The 22,561-nt window shown below is 30.4% G+C and overlaps 1 protein-coding gene across 3 annotated transcripts in view; it reads right to left on the reverse strand.

Annotated features, from left to right (window-relative positions):
• LOC130666479 (lachesin-like) overlaps nt 1–22,561 on the reverse strand; it is a 60,645-nt gene that overhangs the window by 29,431 nt on the left and 8,653 nt on the right. The window contains exon 1 of one of the 3 annotated variants that reach the window (XM_057467506.1): nt 2,605–2,836. The exons of 1 other annotated variant lie outside the window; for it this stretch is intronic. The gene's annotated coding sequence lies outside the window, so the exon portion shown is untranslated. Of the gene's footprint in view, nt 1–2,435; nt 2,837–22,561 lie in introns of those variants that run through there. One more of the 3 variants, XM_057467505.1, reaches the window with a different exon arrangement.

A 22,561-nucleotide genomic window follows, 5' to 3' on the forward strand; every position in this document is an offset into this window, starting at 1 on the left:
TATTATGATATAGTGAAATGCAGGAAAGGGCAAAGTAAAAAGCAAAATGTAATAACAATAAAAAAATGCATATTATTATTATTATTATTATTGTTATTGAAATTCTCTCTAAAGTCCAGATTAAAATAAAAAAAAATTTATTTAATATAACTGAATAGTCCTCTATTTGAAAAAAAAATTAAATAATCAAAATCCATTTCTATGGAGCTATTAATTAATGGTATTCATCTCTATTGAATTTTTTGTATACTGTCACTATTGAATGAAACAAAAACACCGAAATTTTCGAAAAACCAAATATAACCCAATTATTTTTTACCATAAGCCGTTTTAATTATTCACAAAAAAAGCATTAATAAATATAACTGCTGTTTAATTTTAAAAATATTCTCTATTACTATCATTTTATAAAAGTATATTCAACTTTACATTTACATATTATTGTCAACATGTTACATGTTGATATTTTAACTCGTTGATGTTTAATTGAAATACTTTTTATTTTAGCGCGTAATAAGTATTACGTATTTTTAAAAAAATTGTAAAATGTCAACAAGTAAATATGATTTTATTAATTTAAGATAGTAAATTCGTTTCAAAAATTTATTGTACATATATAAATGTATACCAAAACCTACTCTACAACCGCCAAATTTCAAATCATTAATAATAGATATTTAGTATTTTTTCTAAAAATCAATTTCTTCGCGCAAAAAAAATTTTTCATTACGAAATGAAAATTTTCTGAGGACTAGAAAAAATTTCTTGGCTCTAGAAAATTTTTTTTCGCTCTAAGAAAATTTTATTTTCAATTCGTAACGTAAAAAATTTTTTTTGGGATGAGAAAAAATTTTTCGCAGCTAGTAAAAATTTTTCGCGCCAAGAAATTATTTTTTTCTGTGCAAAAAAAAATTTCTCATTTAAAAACCCAAGATATTGACTTTAAACAAGAAGTTAACAAAATAAATATTAACAAGTGTCATAAAAAATTAATTGATATATTTATATATTAATGAACCCATTAAATGATTAATTCTTAAATTCAAGTATGATAGCAGTCAATGCCGCTCCTAAGCCAATAAACATAATGTCCATAAAAATAACACTATTTATTTAAATAACGTAAAATAAAACTGTTATATATTTTTTTGCATTAAAAAATATTTGGAATAAAATATAAACTGTATATTTAAACTCTTTTAGTAAATTGAATGATAAAAATAAAAAATAAATTTTTTCATTATTCGCAATCGGAAGTTGAAAAATTTTTCATTAATTTAAATAAAATTACGAGTGATCATAAAAAGTATGACAATATATGACAAGTATTAGCAATGAAAATAAGATTATAAAATAATAACGCAGGAAATAAATTATCTAATAATTTCTTCGGTTAATCCGTCAAGTGACTGAGAAAAAAAAACAACAAAAGCCGCAAGAAATAAAAAAAAAAAATTGTAACCACTTTAATACGATCACTAAAAAACTTTCATTGATACTACTCATTTTTTTATCGATTTTTAATAACTTTAATTAATAATTATTTTTAATCATCTGGTTCTGCAGATATTTTAATTAATTAAAAAATAAAAAAGCAGAGTGTTAACCTGCGGAGTTTATTATCAGACTGTAATTAAAAAATAAAATCTCTTGACTAAAAAATTTAATAAATAATAAAGAAAATAAATTTTTATTATTCAAGTAAATAAAAAATTTTGTTAATATATTTTTTTAATTAAATTATCAGAGTCATCAAAGAATCTCTGAAGTAACCGTAAAAATTTCATGTCTTCAAATAACTTTTTTTTATGGTATCAAGAATACTCCAAGATGTTAGCGACCGAAACTTTTAATTGGATTATTAGACCACATTTTATTGGAATTTATACAAAGTAAATGTCAATCATTGCAACTTGTACTCTTTTTTAATGCAAAAAGTCTAGTACTACTGGCAAAAACTCGCTCATTATAATTCGATACAGAAAAAAATAAATCGTTATCTATATATATTTTTTTTTCCAACAAGTAATAATGGTAATTAAATCTGTTTATCCATAAAGTCTTACTATAAAATGAAGTTTCCATAATGATTGACTAATAAAACCCTTATCCAGATTCCAGACGGTATATCATTAAACGTCATACATAATCCCTTACGGCAAAACTTATGACGAGAAATTTCGTCAGATATTAATAATAATCTCGGCTTACCGCTGATCTTCAGCAAATTCCCAATGTCAATTTGCCAAGCACCAGAATACGCGAGAATTGAAAATACAGAGCAAGCGTACGGCAATAAAAACGACAGCCTACTTTATAAAAAAAAATAATGATAATAATAACAAAAAATAAAAAAACAGTTTAAAAGAAAAATTATATATAAAAAGAAACCATTTAAAAAATAAATAGCATTACAACTTCTGTTAAACTCTCACCACTTTTACACTAATGACGTAGAATTCAACATTTAATCTTGAAAAATCTTTTCATCCATCAAAAAAAAATTTAAGCCGGTCACGTGGCTTTTTTTTAAATCCATCCTCTTTGTCATCTTAACACAAATGAAATAACTAATTATTATTATTATTATTATTATTATTTTACCATATCCTCTAATTCCATAAAGTTAAACAAAACTAATTAAGTTTGTAATTAAAAGAAAAAGTGTCCACTTATCACCATTAACTTAAATTAATTTTGTTTCAACGGTAAAAAATTAATATTAAACGGTTAAAAAAATATGAAATATTGTAAATGGGTGCACGTGTCTCGTAGCTTGTTGAGAGCTTAAATGACTTTAGTGCGCGTCCGTCGGGTCGACTTGACGCCGGTAAACTGCTGGTACCGCGTTTAAATCCACCTCATGGTTTTCGACGTTCGCGAGGACGCAGGATTGAAAAGAGACGAAGAGCGAAGACAACGCGCGCGCAAATACTCTCCCTGGTATTACGTATACTTAGACATTAAATGAAGAACACTCGGTTGTAATTCATAAGTATGACAAGGTAAGATGTATATCAAAGTAGAGTTAATATATGTGATGCCAAAAGAATAGTCGCAAAGTGTAAAAAAGATTAAAAGGTTTATTTAATACGAAGGACGCAGAACATAAACCCGAGGCGTATCTCCTTAATCCCGTGCATTATCAAAGACTTGCTGATGTTAATTTGTAACACACCAACTCTCGACAAGCCTTGAAAAATTACCTTACATTTTTTTTAACTCTTTCGTTATTATTATTATCCCTTTTTTTTATTTTATTCTTATTTTAATATTCTAGTTTTAAAATCCTCTATTGACTTGTTGATACAATCCACGTTTTGTTTTTTTTTTCCACCGTCTTTTTTTAACTATTTTTTTTTTTCAACCACTAGCACTACTATTATTATATCCCGCGCGTTATCACGCACAGTAGCGGTGAGATTTTTTTCATTTACACTCGTCAAGAGCTTGGTAAACACACGGCAAGAGTTGCGGACGATGGAAAATTCGCATATTGCCCGGTTAAATGCGACCCATTTTTACATTACTCCTTTCTCGAATCACCTGTCGACCTTTTTATATTTAAGCTCGAAAAAATGAGCAAACAAACTAGACGTAAAAAATAAAATAATAAAAATAACAATAACAATAACAATAATAAATGATATATGATATGAATAAAAAATGTAATTAAAAATATTCCAAGCAATAAATACATTTTATGAATAAAATTTTTCTGTATATAACAATAATATATAATAAAAAAATATTAAAAAATAAAAAATGTATTACGATAGCTCGTTGAACGTTATTTCGCAATACATTGTCGCGAAACATGGACACCTGATGAAGCATACCATTGCCACGTATTTTTGTAGCATTATACTTTAGGCATGAGGAGGCAGCAGAGGGAATAAACGACAAGGTCTCGAGACTACAACAACTACTACTCCACTTTACTAGCTACTGCTATACTGTGTAGATGTATCTGCTACAAATATTACTGTACATTTTATATATGTATTTATGTATATATACATATACATAGAATGGTAGTTTCACAAGTTGAAACTCACACGAAGGTCGGTAAATATCGACGATTATACGACTGGCGTATCGTTCCAAGCGAATGGGGTACAACTACCATCGTTACTGCTCGATTGGCCGAGAAAACTTGCTCGAATCATCGATACAACGCGCGGATAATGGCTATAAAGATTGCTACTACACTCCTTTTGCTGCACAGTCTGTTCTGAAATTTTCACATTAACTTTATGTTACTCTTTTCCTTCTTCATAAAATTAATCACGTCCGTCTAACTTTCATTTATATATATATAATACACATTGGATGATTTATTATTTTATTATTATACTATTTGCACTGTAAAAAATTTTGAGTCCACGGTGGGGTGCGAATAAGGTGGTGTTAAATTTTGGACCAACGGTGTAAATATGTGTTATGTATTTAAAACTCTTGATTACTTTGACACTAGGCATTTAATTTTTATTTTATGATAATCGATATCAATAATATACTGTGAAAAATTCCCAACAAATTTTACTATGGGTGCATAGTAACACCGGACTATAAGAAAACTGGTACAAAATTTACAAGTGTCCGGTGTTACTCTGCACCCATAGTAAAATTTATTGGGAATTTTTCACAGTGTAATAATGATCTAGTGCTGGATCCTACACAGAAAAATTGGATTTCTTGGCGCAAAAAATTTTTACGCGCCCGATAAAATTTTTTGCATCATGAATTGAAAACGAAAATGTTCTTAGGGCAAGAAAAAAATTTCTTGTGTCAAGAACTCCTTTTTTTCTTTGTACATATTATTTGAAAATTTTGAACGGTGTGAAAAAAAACATTCATACCGTGTTAAAAGTACGCGGTTTGATATTTCACACCGTCAATTCACACCGAGTAGACCGCGTAAAGTCCTCGGAGACCATTTTCACACCAAAAATTTTTTACAGTGTAAAATTATCATTACTGTATTACTTTTTATTGTACACACACTGTAAAAAATTTACGATCCTGAAGTTAGTAGACAATTAAAAATTTTTGGATTTTTTTTTGAACAATTAAATTTGAACAAAAAAAAACTAAAAATATGCACATGTAGAAAATTTAATAGACTACAAGCGCAATGTTTTTAAATATTTTTTTTTTCATAGTTTATCGTTTTTTTAAATATCCAAAAATTATTAGGCGTCAGCTAATTTCAGTATCATAAAAATTTTAGGATTCGGTGTAGTGAAAATGACTCGGTGTAAAAATTTTGGTGTGAAAATTACACTAAATATCGTGTTAAATTTAGACGGTATAAATTAATAATTTTTACACCGACAAGCGTGTAAATGTGTAATTTATGATAATTTAATATCTAAATAAGATTAATGTAATTATTGATTAAGTAGTTAAAATTATTCAATGATCGTTTAATGCTCATTAATCAAAATCATAACAAGTAACACTGATGGTGTAAAAAAAGATTTTTTTACACTGCACGGCCGTGTAAAATTCCCGGGGGCCATTTTTACACAAAAATTTTTGCCAGTGCACTGACTGAATTAAAATCCGCTGCTGGCGCTGACGAAGGTGAAAAAAATATTTATAATTGGCTTAAAATTTAAATAACATTAGTCAAGATTATATTAATTCATTAGTGTAGAGTACAGTTCATATTATCCAGAAGTCATATTATATGAAATACGTGAATAATTATAAGACGCTTGACAATAACAATTATAAATGACGAAGATTCAAGATGGATCTCTAAAGTCGAGGGATTATTGCGAGCACAAACGCTGAATATGGCTTACGGCATCGAATCAACGCATCGTCTCAACCTAAATTTATATACAAAATATATACATGCACGTGTATATATATAATAATGATAATAATAATAATTATAATGCTTTGATGTATAAATTGTAGCAAGAAGTTTCTCGCAACCGCGACCGAGTCTAGTGTTTCAGTCTAAGAGTAAGTATAACTTGCAAGTAAATAAGAAAAATATAAAGAAAAATCTTAAATAAAGACAAATAAAATATATAAATAAAAGTGACCCGTAGCTTCTAGGTCCTTTTTCCTCACTCGAACTACTTTTAAGTCAGAGTATTTCTGATCAAGTCAGAATCAAGTCCTTGACTCGTAAAGTCCCTGTCGTGAAAAGTTGTACGGCATCTTTTCCCTCTTTTACTACTCCCTTCTTTACTACTTCCTCGTCCTTTTACTCCTCATCCTCACCGGTCGTTTCAAACTCCTTTTGGACTTGATGCTCGTCGTCTTTTCCCTTCAGATCTTTATAACCTTTTGGTCCTTTAGCTATGAAAACCAACAGAGTTTCTGGAAGCCGGGAAAAAGATGAAAAATTGGTGGCTCAATCCGGCACTATTGCTCTTGTTGTTTTCGAGTTTACTTTCAGTTATTCGCTTCTCCAATAACTCTGTCTCACTCTTTTAGTTAAAGTTTAACAGACTCCTGTGTGTACAATGTACTGTGTAGTATACGATGAGAGTCCAGTGCAGTGGATATTCCTAAGTCCAAGGGTGCCCGTTCTTTTCACCCCAACATCAATGAAGTTTGTATCTCGGCAGGCGCACATGGCGCGTGTGTATCGAGGTTGAGTTAGTGACGGGCGGGCTGTCGCCAGTATGTGCCAGCTGTTTCACTACTAGCCGGCATTTTGTCCTCTACACTTTATCCCTACCAATCCAAGCCACTTCCTGCTCTCACTCACCCATACCCTGGCTTTTACTTCCCGTTTTACCTCTACCTCTACCTCTACCTCTGCCTCTTTCTCGGCCTTAGTATCAGCCTCTGCCTCTTTTCGAATCAACTCTATACTACTACTCAACTCTCTAGTCTACTCCTCGGTACTCTACACTTCTCCACTCTACTACTCAACTCGACTCTGCTCTACTCTACTCTATTTCACCGGGGTCATATCTATCCCATATCGGGCTGTAACAATCTTGTACCGCGGGACATACAAACTACAATTGTTGGTATACATATATATATAGATATATATTGAGATATTGTTCCCTATCCCAGCGGCCAGCTGTCACGCCGTTCGGCATATCATCGAAATATTATTCTTTTAAAAAATTTTTCTTCTCATATATATATAGATATAAAAATCCACGCGTCATATTATAATATTCCATGGAAAACTTTTTTTATATACAGTCATAACTAACTTTTCAAAGATACCACACTCTGGTACATTTTTCAATTATTGTAACTTTTTTTTTTTTCTAACAAAAAAATTATTTTATATTTCTTTGTCACAAAAAATATCAATGCACGGGCATTTAAAAACAATTATTCGTCAAATTAAAATTCAATATAAAAAATGCCCGTAAATAAATTGTGTATTTGATTTCAAATTCCTCTGTTGCTTAATTTAATTTTTTATTTGATGCATAAAAAAATTTTTCGCGAATTTTTATTATTAAAAAGAATTAATAGTTTTAAAATTTAAGTTTAAAAATGTCAGTAAAAAAATTTACATATTAATAAATCCAAAAATAAAATAAATTCTCATTGTGTAAAATGTTTTGTACAGGTGCGGCTCTTCACAATGTTTTATGATAGAACGCATTGTTATGTCCTTACATATGTATATATATATGAAGCCATTTGTATTTATGCATAAAAAAGCTTATAAGAAGTAAAAGCAAGAAAGATCAAATAAAAACGACAAAAACAAATAAAAAAATTTAAAAAAAAAAAGGGAGTAAAAGGAGGATGTGAGCACACGTGTACGAATCCTCGCTTACGTTAGTCCTTATATCTGTAGTAAAGGGGGCAAACACCGCGACATTACGATTTCAATCTCAGTGAGACCTTTGCATTTTATGGGGTTACGCCGTTTGCACGAGCCCAACTGGAATATTGAACGTCGACTCTTACTTCGAGCTCAACTACTTGCTTCCAGACCACAATGAAGTGTCGGATGATACCATTGAAATATTTTTATTTTCACCATTTTACTCCCACGTGATTCTTATTTTATATTTTTTATTTATCATTTTTTAATTCACGTTTTTTTTTTTTTTTTTTATACATTTACTCGGCAAGCTCTGGCCATTTTTCACTAAGACACGACAATACAACGCGAAGAATCTGAAACAAGTAAAAGGCGTCATACATATTATTTCCTCAGGCAGCAGCTTTAGAATAAAAAAGAAAAGTATAATTCTTTTTTTATTCAATGTGTATGTATGAGTACACAAATAAATATGAGCATTAAAAAATGCCATGACGGTTGAGAATCACGGACATAGTTTTTATTTTTATACATTATACGCCCACGGTGCTGTAATTGTTGTTCATACTTGTTGTCCCTGGGTTTCCTTCATTCACCAAAGAACAATATCTTTTCTTAAAACTCGACAATTAAGAAAAAATTATTTATTATTAAGTCAAAACATTTAATGTTCACCCAAATAAATAATTTACACTTTACTATATAAGTAAATTTTTTTTTTTAATTTTAATCAATTAATTTTTTATGAAATAAAAAATACTCATTACTTTAATTAAATAATTATGTTTTAAAAAACATAAAAATTGTAATGATCCTGAAGTTAGCAGACATTTAACAATTTTTGAATTTTTGTTTTTCAAAAAATCTATCACAAAAAAAAAAAACTAAAAATATGCACATGTAGAAAATTAAAAAAATTATAAGTGCAATTTTTTAAAATACTTTTTTTTTTAATTTATCAGCTTAAAAAAAATCCAAAAACTATTGGACGTCTGTTGACTTCAGTATCATAAATTGTATCAGTAAAAATTCGTCAGTTATTAATTAAAAAAAAAAAAGCGGAACAAATTTTTTTGTAATAACTATTAAAAAAAAAAAAATGTCTCTTTAGCATATTCACCATATAACAAAAGATCCAATAAAAGATTAAATACCCAAGTAAATGACAGTAAAAAAAAATAGTCGATCGAAATGTTTTTTATCTTTGCAAGCAAACTATAAGCGGCTATTACGTAGGATATTTTTTAATACCCAGCATTGAGATTTTGTTTGCCAATGAGAATGCAGAGTGTGCACCGACGTCTATGTCTATGTCTATGTCGACGTCGACGTCGTCGTCGTAGGCTGCCGCACAATGGCGGGAAAATTAATCGCTAAAAATCTGGGTACAATGTAAAAGAGTCGTACTGTTACTTCTACTGCCACTGGTTGGAGAGACGCACCTACATACATACGAATGAACGAAAAACGAGGAAAGAGTCAGTTTATGAAAAAAAAAAAAGAAAAGAAAAAATGAAAAAAAAAAAAAAAAAGTATGAATTCACCGCGAGGCCATAAGTCAGCGATTTTCTCCCGGTACATTGAGTCGACGGGCCACATGAACGTGTCACCAACACATTCACTGATGTAGCAAAACGATTGCGCACTCAGTCCACACCGGAAGTCCGTCTTTACGGCTTCTTACACACTTTACTTTTTATTATTATTATTTTTTTTTTTTCTCTTCATCTATTATTTTATTTTATTATTTTTACTCATTCTACCAAACTCTCTACTCTCTTATATACGTCCACTTCCACAGGACACTGGCCACTGTACGTCATCCTGTCTCACGTTATCTCCAAATCCTTTCTCTTTCTCGGCAGCAGAAATAGTAGTAGCAGTAGCGGTAGTATTTGCAGCAGTAGTAGTTTTAATAGCGACTAGGACAGTAGTAAAAATGAGAGAAACATTGCCCTTATCGAAGAACTAAGAGTATATAGAGTAGGAAGAGAAGACGTTCCGCTGTATTCCTCTGTTACCAAGGTTTTGTAATCTACGTTTCCTTTGGCTCGTTGTCATTATCGTTGTCGTTGTGTTCAAATAGACGATGACGATGAGGACAAGGAGAAGAAGAACAAGGAGAAAGACGATAAACAGGAGAACAAAGCTCAGGAGAAGGACGAAAATGCCGCAAGGACGATCATGATGAAGACGACCAAGTCTTGTACATATGTATATATATTTACTTGGTTATTGTTGCTTATAGGAATTCGATAAGATGCGCGATCTACCTCACGATCGTTCGCGCGTTGACTAACAAACAGTGATGAGGTAGATGTGCTCAAGTGCCAGAGGTAGAGGTAAGTAAATGTCATTATTTACGTATTTAGTGACCCGAATTTATTTTAAATACTAACGGCAATTACTGAAAATTTTACAGTTTTTATTGTAATTTGCTACACTCTCTTTGTCTAATTTAATTATTTTTTTATTAAATATTTACCCACATGGAAAAGCTATATATTGTTAAAAATATATATAAATATATATGGTGAATATGTGATAAATATATGGCGGCAAAAATATATATATTTATGAATATATGTTTTTTACATATATTGGATTATATATTTTTAATAATATATTTCATTTTATATAATGTTTTATATTTCGCTATATATATTATCTCATATAATGCTCAATATATTTTTGTCATATATGGATGGTATATATGTAATTTATAAAGTATAATATAATAAAATTTATATATATTTTTACTCATATAATTAGTGATATATTGTCTGTATATAATTGATCATACATGGAAGAACTTAGGGGAGGATGGGGCAGAGCGGCCCCCCTGAAATTTTGATATAAAAAAAAAAATTTTTTTTTTCGACTAATTACTATAAATCCGATATGTTTGCGCATTTTTACTTTTACGCATGACATTTGGGGCAAAATGAACAAGCCAAAAATTTTGAAAAAGTGATTTTTTCATATTTTTATCGTCAAATTAAAAAAAAAATGATTATAATTCCACATTTCTAGCCCTACGCATAACACCTGGGGCAAAATGGATCAGCCGAAACTTCCGAAAAAATTATTTTTTCATATTTTTCGGCCGTTTCTCTATGTAAGAGGCAAATTTGGTCACTAAAAATTTATAAAAATTAAATTTTTTTTTTTAGTTGATAAATTTTTGAAATAAAGTAAAACTATAGAATTGTTTTTTTTTTTTTTTATTAAATAACAATTAGTAATTAAGGTAATCGAGAGTGAACGATTTATTACACCTTAAAAAATTTTTTTCGAGTAATACAAAACCAAAAATAGCTGTCAAGAGAAAGAAATACATTCTTAATGATGAAAACAATTTAAAAAAAAAATTTTTTTTATCACTTTTTGGAGGGGGGCCGCTCTGCCCCACAGAAAAATTTTTTGTTTTTTCAGAATTTTGGCAAAATGTCCATAAATTTGTTCGAAATTGGACAAAAGTAAAGTGATCTTATGGTTCAAAGCCACAAAAAGTAATATTTGGTTTAGGGGGGCCGCTCTGCCCCAGCCTCCCCTACATAAAAAAAGTTACATTGATAAATATATAATTAATATATTGCAGCAATCTATTTTTTTTCAATATATTATCATATATTAATACGCCAAAAATATAAATATTATTTTATATATTGTGCAATATATCACATTATAATATTCATATATTTTTTCACATATAAAGATTTTTCATGCGGGTAAATAGTATTTGGAAGTAGTTTTGTTTTACGTTAAAAAAAAATTTTTGATTTCAATATGCGACAGTTTTATATTTTCACTGCTAAAGTTATAATTTATTCATTAGTTATATATTAAAAATATATGAGGTTGGAAAAAAATGCATATTGGAGTTGATTTTTTAAAAGAGTTAAAAATTAATAATTTGAAAAGTAAAGTCAGTTGACTCGTACGATCTTGAATTATTTAAAAAAGATTTAATTAAGCGGGAGCTCAATTGAAAAGTTGAGGTATGCAAATTTGATGTAAAGATATAAATTTATAAATAAAGAATATAAGTATAAAAATTTATAAAAGTAAATATAGGGAGCAGTGGCAGTCGCAGGAGCACACAGTAATCTGTAGCAACTGTCAAAGATTAACGTTCTTTAATTTCTCTTGGTCTTCATTTTCGTCTTTTACCGCGTAAATTATAAAAGTAAGAATGGAATAAGGAAAAGATTTTCCTCTTGGATGCACCATAATGAGAAAAGTAATTCCAATTCAAGTAATACCTCTACTCGAAGTTTAAAGGAAAAAAATCCCTCGATCGTTGTGTGGCTCTCGAAAGTTCAAAAGTATCTTTATTCATATTCCGCGATATTCCATTGTTGTTTGTGCGCTGACATAATCTTTCTTCGAGTGAAATCGAAAAAATAAGTTTTATAATTATTTGTTTAAAAAATAAATTAAAGAAAAAATGAAAACCCGGGTCAAAAATAAAACTTGATTTAGACTTGGTTTACCAAGTCGAAATTTGGAGCCGTTTTTCACAAGACAAACTCAACTTTTTTTACGGAGGTATGAAATATATTAAGTTTTCGCCTTGGTTTAGACTTAATTGGCTTACTTTGTCACGATTTAAGACGAAAAAGTTGAAATCAAGTCGAAATTGACTTGGTTTAGACTTATTCGACTTAAAATGTAAGTCGAAAAAGCCAGAACTAAGGTGAAATAATTTATATATATTAAGGCGAAAGTAAGGCGAATAAATGACTTTTTTTCGACTTGGTTTAGCAAGTCAAAAGTAATGTGAATGACTATCGTGCTCAAAGTAAAGACGAATAAGTTGAAACTAAGATGAAAAAAGTTCAAAAAGTTGAAAAAAATTAAATTTAAGTCGAAAAAGTCGAGATCTTATCAAAAAATCGTCGGCAAATGAATAACTTCAAAAGAAAATAAGGCGAAGCGAGCCTGAATCAAGTTTTATTTTTGACCCGGGAAGTTATCAATTTTTTGGTATAGAATAAAAAAAAAAGTGATAATTTATACATAAGCAGGTAATGAAATAATGAAAGTCAGCATATTGACAGCTACTTGTTGAAGATAGAGGATCAATTGTTGGAAAATGATGAAAGCTGTCATGTGACAAGAGGCCATGAAAAATTTTCAGTGGAAATGATGCGTAACCCAATTCTTACATAGAATAGTTGAGACGAGGGGATTTACTGTCTGGTTTTCACTAGCACACCTTAGTCTAAACATTTGTCAAGCTGACTGCCAGTCACTGGAATAAATTCCCTCAAGTACCAAAGTCGTCTACATGCTCATACTACCTATTACCTTCTACTACTACTACTACTACTACTTTCTCTTCACTTGATTTCTATAAGATAAAAATTAAAGCTCAACTTAAATTCATTGCATCCTTCCGGTGTTTTCACTCAGCTGTTAATTTATAGCCGAAATAAAATATAAAATTAAATGAAAATATGTGACAAATATGAAAATTGATTTGTTTCTTCAAAATGGGAACGAGTATCAAGTTTTAAGACAGGAAATTAAATAGATAATGTTTATCATAAATTCATAAGTTGTTCTGCATATTAAAGTTTAACATATTTAACCCAAGTGTTTTCCTTCTACTTCTCCTGGCTTTTCGGCCAAGTCATGTTTTCGAAATAAATTAGTTTAAATTTTAATGAAAAAAAAATTTATTTAATAACAATCCATGAAACTTCAATTAAATTTTTTTATCTAGATTATAAAATTCTTTTTCTAATCGTACGAATTTAAAATTCAAACGTAAAATATTTTTGATAACTTCCCGGGTAAAAATATTTGGACGAAAATACGACGAAAAGGCTAAATTTTGTCAAAATCACGCCAGAACTACACAGTAAAAAACGAATCGTCAAAGTGTAAAAAAAAACGTGTGTTAAAATTCTGAGTGTTGAATTTTCAACACTTTTGTGTGTCAATTTAACACACAGTATTTATCTTGTTTGAACACGGAAAAAAGAGCAGTTGAAAAATTACAGTTTCGTATAGTAGTAAAGCGCTCCGAGTCTGAAACTGTAAAAATTACATTTTGTATTAGTAAATTTTACAGAAATAACAAATATTACAGTTTCAAACTCGATATTGTCAATTTAAACTGTAAAATTTGCTTCTTAAAATTGTATTAATTTTATTACTATAACAAATTTCTAAAATTACAGTTTAAGCTTTAATGTTTAAAGATTTTTGCCCCAAAAGCCTTTTTTACTGTAGAAACTGTAATTTTTCAACTGCTCTTTTTTCCGTGAACTGACGCAATCGATTGATTTTTTAACACACAAAAATATCATTTTATTCGAAAGTAACATTTTTTTACATGTTACTGTCAAATCAACACAAAAATGTTAAAAATAATCTCGACCATCACAAAAGAATTCTTGGAAAATTTTTATTTTTAACGTATGCGTATGTAACTTTTTTTAACACTCAGAACAGGTGACACGACGATGATCCGAGGACAATTGATCCGCGACAATTGATCCTTGCGACGATTGATACGCCGATAAAATTTACTCACACATATATAAATGTGAAAAATTTGTACACGCACACAAAATTAGTGAAAAAAGGGCGTAATTTTTCATATGTATATGTGTGTTAGTATATTTTATCGGCGGATCAATCGTCGGAAGGATCAATTGTCGAGGATCAATTGTCCTCGGATCAACGGTCAGGTAATCCTCAGAACGTGTTAAAATAACACACAAATAAGTGTAAAACGTTCGTTTTACACACGGTATGTGTTGATTTTGACGAATCCTTTTTTAATGTATATAGAATTTTATTGGAAGAGGCTGAAAGTTGGCCTATAAATTGAGTCGGTAATTTTTAGGCCTAATTATCGGCCATTTTTCGATATTGATTAGTTAATTTTCGGCCTCGTGTTCTATCTGGGCCTTTTGTCGGCTACTATTCAGCCAAGAGATAATTTTATTATTTTTTTGACTTGAAACTTTTTATCCGGGTTTATAGTAAAAATAAATCGATAAAATTCATTTAAAAAAAAAAAACAGTTATACGTAACTTAAAGCTCTCTCATCTCTAAACAACAAGTGTCCATTTCTTTGATCAGCATCAAATGACTATATCAACGTATTTATTTTTTCCTCAACATTTGTGTACCTCACTTCTCATTCCATTCGCGGTACTATCATCGTGGGAACAAAGCCGAGTGTCACCCACAAGTGTGGGAAAAGTGAACTGAAGACGTCCCGTAGTGGACCGTAAAATAAGAAGCCAATGTCTGCAGCAAACGTTACGCAAAACCCTTTACCTTTATACCTCTACTTCTCTATTTCCATTTTATTTTATTTTTTATTTTTTATTTTTTCCACTCTCACATTCACACTGTTCTGTATTTTTATCCATTTTCCGTAGGTGACGACATCTCTTTTGCTTCTCGTCGTCTGGTGCATCCCGGCGCGTTCCCGTCGGGCTTTCCGTTAGACCGAGACACGAGACATGCAACTAAACTAAAAAAAAAAAATAAAAAAACATGAGTAAAAGCAAGACAAAATGATAGTGCCCTGGCTTATCTCTACGAGCTCTCAGAGGAGCCAAATGGAGTGAGACTTTTCCACCTTACGCAGTAAGCAACAGCATCAGGATAAACAGGAGCTAAAGCAAGAAACGAAACCAACAGCGATGACATTCCAGCTGTTTATCCAGTCTCCCCATCAGACGAATTATTATTACTACCATTATTATTATTACTATTATTACTATTATTATTATTATCAAGGACCTTGGCATCTTCTATCTTTATTTTTATTTTTTAAAACCTCACTCTTTACTCTCTAACCCTCCCTCCCTCATTTACATTGCCCCTTTATAACTGAAGTATAATACGGGGTAATAGAAAAAAAAGTTGTTGTAAAAGTTGTATTAGTAACATCACAAGTCGGAGTGATTGTGGTTGTAGTAATAGTAAATAGTAGTAGTACTAGTAGTAGTAGTATTGGTGATAGTAGTTGGGGTTGTGGTTGTGGTTGTAGTTGTAGGCGTCCTATGAAAATTGAAAAGCACCGGTATCTGCACACCCGATAAGTAGTAGATACGTATTTTGGTATCCAACGTGTAAGTATGGAAGAAAAGACTCGAGGGAGCGTAGTGGAATAAAGCCGTACTCTTCTGTAGAGGAGTTTTATATTCCTGGAAATATCGATTGCTATTTGTATCGATGTAACCCCCGTCTATTATTCTCATGATAATCTTCACACAAATATTCCGTTTCTTAACAAATATATTTTATTCATTTGTATATATGGATGTATATTTTTATCTATTCTTATTTAATGAATAATTATTACTGAAATATATATGTATTGATGTATAATGATATATAATATTTATGATGACAGAATATTTATTTCACCTGACAAAAGTAAAAATCCACGCGACTTTTCCTTGTATAAATTAATCTTAGAAAAAGATCCAGGTGTCAATAGACCGCTCATATAAATCTCATATATTCAGAGAATTGACATTTATCAGATATATTGATCAAGTTAATTCTCTAAAATTTTTATCAACTTGAAATATTTTTCTCTGTAGATATTTCTGATACAGAAATAAAATTTATCTATCAATTTTTTTTTTTTTTATTTATGTATTGAAAATAAATTTTTTATTTAGTAGAGATGCGGCCGAGTGATAAAAAATAACAATGTGTAATTTTAGAAACACTGTAGAAATAAATAATGAGAAATATAATTGCCAGGTGTATTAATGGGTACGTAAGTGATTAGTAATTTATCTGATGAGTCAACTAAATAATTGATATTGATAATAATTTCTTTTTTTTTTCTTTTTTCACTCAATTTTTTTTGTCAGTCATGAGGGCAACTAGACTAATAATGATGGGCCGGGTGCATTATTTTTTTTGTTCCTCTTAAATAATCAAGGCGTGGCTAACGAAATATCGTCTCGTTAATCTTTTTACTATCGTTGTTTCGTCCTACCCCACATTATGTGTTGATTGATTGTCATGAGCTTTTACAATAATTGCCCTTACTAACGATTATCGCGTACGATAATAAATAAGTTAATAAATGTCTAATTGTTTTAACGAAAATAAATAAATTTTAAATCCGAAAAAACATAAAAAAAAAACGTTATTAATTTAAATTCTCAACTATTTATAATTGCTAAATAAAAAGTAACCCAACAAGTACTTGTTGTCAAGATACTAATGTAAATTCCGGTGATTTTTATTCTACCGGAAAAATCCAACGATAAATTAGCTGTAACGTTGGGCGAAAAAAAGTATTTTTAAAAAATAAAATTAAACTGAAGCAAATGTGGAAAAAAATAAAAATAATAAACTGTGAAATAAAATAATACAAGTAGTACATAGTGAGTAAAGAGAACGGAAGTACGCACAGGAAAAGGACAAGTCTATTATTTTTCAAATCACGTAGTCGCGGCTGTCGTCGTTGCGCTTATCAAGTCGGTGGCTGTGGTCCTGGGAAATATTTTTACACTGTGCTTTTATCAACTCTCTCACGGAGTAACGGTGTCTCTGTTCGCGGTCGTAGAGAAAAGAGACTAGAGTATAGAGAAGTAGAGTAAAAACACCAAGTGCTGGAGTACTAGAGTAGAATTTAAGTACGAATACTGAAAAAAGAAAAAAAGTTTATCCTGAGTCCAAATCGTATTTTCGATCTCTATCCCAACGCAGTAATAAAGACCTACCTCATCTATACTTGATAAATATACATGTGTCGATAGTTTCCCGCGGGCTCCTCTATCTCTTATGTAATCCAGTTTTATATATATATATAGATATATATTGATTTGTTGTTTTTTTATACCGAGACGCGTGGAAGCGCGAAAGATTCTAAGGCCTTGTAAAGATATTAGATGAAGGAAGCAAGGAAACCCCATCAGCAAGGTGCCCGTAAATTCTTCGGGACTACCACCGAAACTCTACTATCTTTTACTCTCTTTAACTCTAGCTTCTTAGTATTATATTTACTTTTCCCTGAGCCGGAAGACGAAAAAGAAGAAGGAGATATAAGATAGAAAAAGTAAAGCTGCCGCTGCTCTGGCCTATAGTACACGAGAAAATATTGCATAGCGCGTGTCTTCAATCCGTGGCTACTATCTATTTCCCTCCTTACTTGTACTTTCGTATTCTCATATTTATTATCCTCTTTACTTATTTTTTTTTCTTTTTATTATCCGTTCCCTCACTTTTATTATTTTCCAGTTATTTTTTTTTCTACAAGCCGGTTGCCAAATACACCAAGGAGTTTGTCGAAAGACCTGAATATTCACGGATACGTGTCTCAAGATCCATACAATGAAATACTGGAGATTGAAATGGAGAAAAAAATCAATAAAATATTTACGATTGATTTTGATGACTTTTTTTTTACTTTCTATTCTTATTTTTAAAAAAATTTAAATTTATTCGTGTAAAAACATTTAATGCATTTGAATATACTTTAAACGGGAATATATGAGAGTGAGAAATAAAAGTGTCGAGTTGAGAGAAAAGAAGGATGCTGATAAAAAAATAAAAATTGAATAAAGAAACGTGTATAGAGAGTAAGTAAGTAAGTAAGTAAGTAAGTAAGAGTCAAGACGGATTAGCATATTATTTACGTCTCGTCCGATTGCAAGGTCCGAAAACAGAGAATTGTCTTAGTAGTCCGGCTAAACTTTAAATCTTCTCTTCACTTTACTCTTCAAAAAGTTGTCGTAGTACACGGAAAACACGAGATTGAACTGGCTCCCATCTCGGATGGGACTCACTGCCATCTATAAAAAAAAAAACGTTTTGATGGGAATCACTACCATCCAGATGGTAGTGAGTACAATCCGCATGTAACTCAGTCCTATCCAGGATGGTAGCCAGTCCCATCTTACATTTATTTCGTTCAGATGGTGGCCAGTACCACGCGCATGTTTGTGGGTCCACTCTTACATGTGAGTGGCTCCCATGTCAGATGGTAGTGGAACCGATCTGCAGATAGTAGCTATTCCTACGTTACCATGGGATCTAGTACCATCGAAAATGGATGTCACTGCCATCTCAGATTGTACTCGCTACCATCTCGGATAGTACTGACTACCATCTACACATTTTTTTCTCTTAAACTTTTTAAACGCCATCACTATGGAGCCTATATACGTAGTTTTGGAGTTCGTTTGGAACATCTTCTACAGAAGCTGTGCACATGATTGACGCGCTATTGTATTCTTAAAAGTAAGCTCTATATTTGAGTAATCATCATTGGTAATTGATAAATGAAAATTGGACTCATAAAAGATTCTTCAAAAAAAATTTTTTTTTAGCTTTGCAACTGTGTATAACTCCTTAATTATTGTGTATTACTCTAATATAAATAATTTGTAATTATGGTGTTGAGATTAATTTATATATAATTTTTCTATACATAAATTTTTCCCCGGTAAAATAAAGAGTCAGTTGAGATAAGGTTATAAATATAAAAATAACTTAGATTGTTCATATTTTTTATTTATATTTGAATTTATTCAATATACATTACAATATTCATTCAATTATTATTACATTAAAAAAGAGGTATTATATATTTACTACTAAAATTAAACCCAACGTTTAACAATATATTTATGCCCATTTCCATTATACGTATAATGAGTTATCCAACAATGCTCTAATTCTTGGAGATTAAAAATCTTCCAAGTTTGATTAAAAAAAGCATTTTCATCGATCTTGTAAGCTTGAAAATGTTCATCATAATATGTATTATTTGTTATTTCCCTTGTTATTATTCAAATATAAATAAAAAATATGAACAATCTAAGTTATTTTTATATTTATAACCTTATCTCAACTGACTCTTTATTTTACCGGGGAAAAATTTATGTATAGAAAAATTATATATAAATTAATCTCAACACCATAATTACAAATTATTTATATTAGAGTAATACACAATAATTAAGGAGTTATACACAGTTGCAAAGCTAAAAAAAAATTTTTTTTGAAGAATCTTTTATGAGTCCAATTTTCATTTATCAATTACCAATGATGATTACTCAAATATAGAGCTTACTTTTAAGAATACAATAGCGCGTCAATCATGTGCACAGCTTCTGTAGAAGATGTTCCAAACGAACTCCAAAACTACGTATATAGGCTCCATAGTGATGGCGTTTAAAAAGTTTAAGAGAAAAAAATGTGTAGATGGTAGTCAGTACTATCCGAGATGGTAGCGAGTACAATCTGAGATGGCAGTGACATCCATTTTCGATGGTACTAGATCCCATGGTAACGTAGGAATAGCTACTATCTGCAGATCGGTTCCACTACCATCTGACATGGGAGCCACTCACATGTAAGAGTGGACCCACAAACATGCGCGTGGTACTGGCCACCATCTGAACGAAATAAATGTAAGATGGGACTGGCTACCATCCTGGATAGGACTGAGTTACATGCGGATTGTACTCACTACCATCTGGATGGTAGTGATTCCCATCAAAACGTTTTTTTTTTTATAGATGGCAGTGAGTCCCATCCGAGATGGGAGCCAGTTCAATCTCGTGTTTTCCGTGTAGTATACGTTATAGTAAACCTAATACTGGTAGTAGTAGTAGCAGCAGTAGTAGTATTTTACTTGCAACGACGTCTCACCTCATTAAAACGCGACGTCTGGAAATTCCCGCGAGCTTGCCTTCAACTCTCACCCTTCTTTTTTTATATTTTTTAATTCACAGGCCACCGGATTTTTTTATTTTATTTTTTTTATTTTTCATACTTTATTCTTTTCCTATTATTCATCACACTCGGGCGCTTCCCTTTCCTCATTGGCTTTATTCCCGTTCTATTCCTTAGCATTCGATAGGACGATAGACGTAAATATAGATAGATAAGATAGAAGAAAACGCGTCAAATTCATTGAGAGTCTAATTCATTGGCATTGTCGTATCGCGTTAATAGAGAAAAGAAATGCGTTAATCTTGAAGCAGTACTCAGATAATACCCGGGTTAATAAAAGTTTAAATGAATAAATGAAGAAACTTTTTTATATTTTACTCTAAAAATATTTAAATAAAAAAAAATTTCTATTTTTTATTAACTTTAGATTAAATTCTTATTACGCTGATAATAATCTTTTATGATAGTAATAATAACAATAAAAATAAAAAATATATAATCGATAATCGATTATACGTAAAGTTACCCAGTTGACCGTAAAAAATAATTTTTCCTTTGATAAAAAAATAATATATTTTTGGGTGGAGTATAAAAATGTATACAATGTTGTTCATACTGCTGGCGGTGACATTGAATCAATTGGGGACTTTGATATAAAGAGTAAAAAAAGTAAAAGTAAAAATATAAAAAAAAGTTATTAATAAAAAATATAAAAATAAAATGAGTGAAAATGTCAGTAGGTGGTTGTCGTAGCAGTGTACAATTAAAGATGAACAAAGGCCGGCAGTGCACGCCCATGTTCACATCTAGTCCTGATGCCAGATAATTCCCAACTCAGTTGAGTAGGAGTCACTATATATATATATAGTATATTAGTAGTGAAGCTGTAGATGGAGTTTGTTAAGAGTATGGGGTAAAGAGTAGAGAATAAGCAAGAAGGGAAAAAAAAATTAGAGAACCGAGTGCGTTACGGAATTGGTCCCCTTTCATCAGGTTCGTGTGTCTCGTGTTTGACACACAGGCTTTCCTATTACCGTACTCTTGTACTCACGTTGTAGTGATTCATTATCACCGTACTCATAAAAGGTCATTAATATTATGCGATAGACAACATAACATGCTTTAGCACTAACTTTTACTTGAGATAAATAAATAATTTAAATTAATAAATATCAATTATTATTAATAGATCATTATTTATTTAACTTGTTTTTTGTTACACTGAGAAAAAAAATATTGGTACTGGTCTAGAAGTGGGGCTCCACCTACTTATGACTATAAAATGTCTTCTATTTGACATTATTTAAATTCAAATTCAAAAATTGAAAAATTTCTGATACAAGTATTTTTATGGCCAAAAGAAGGTAGAGTCCCACTTCTAGACCATTACCAAAATAGTTTCGAATCATTGTATAGTTTTAAGTCAGAAAATTATAATATTAAAAATTTTAAATCTGATAGACACTTATCCAAAAAATTAAAGGAACAAGAAAATTTTATAAATTTTTTAGTGATTTTTGGAAGGCTGTATTTTTGTGAATAAAGGTCGTATCGAAAAAAAGAAAAAAGCAAATTGAAGCTTGAAATCTCTAGTTTGAAGATCTTCCAGCAAAATAATTTTTTGAGCCACGGTTTTTGCGGAATCATAAGCAATAGCTCAAGACAAATCAAAGAAACAGCCTTCCAAAAATACTTAATAATAATTATAATAATAATTAAAAAACTTACAAAATTCTCTTGCTCCTTTAATTATTTGGATAAGAGTATTTGCTGGAAAATTTGAAGATTTCATTGAAAATAAATTTCTAACTCGAAAGAAACAAAGTTTTTAAAAATATCATGATCTTTTTTTGCAATAGTGTAAATAAATTTTGATTTTATTGTCAAGAAAATGATTTTTCGCGTTATTTTTTTTCTCAGTGTGATTGTTAATTAAATTACGCAAAAAATAATAAAAATTAAGTGAATTATGAACATATGCTTTGTTTGAATATAAATAACGGTAATAATATTTACAACTTGCATGACATTCATTAGCACCCAGGAAAAGCTCATGAGGACGGAGATGAAGTCGTAACGACATGAGTTTTGTACTGTGCAAAACACAT

The sequence above is a fragment of the Microplitis mediator genome, chromosome 4 (genome assembly GCF_029852145.1).
Source record: "Microplitis mediator isolate UGA2020A chromosome 4, iyMicMedi2.1, whole genome shotgun sequence".
Classification (NCBI taxonomy): Eukaryota; Metazoa; Arthropoda; class Insecta; order Hymenoptera; family Braconidae; genus Microplitis; species Microplitis mediator.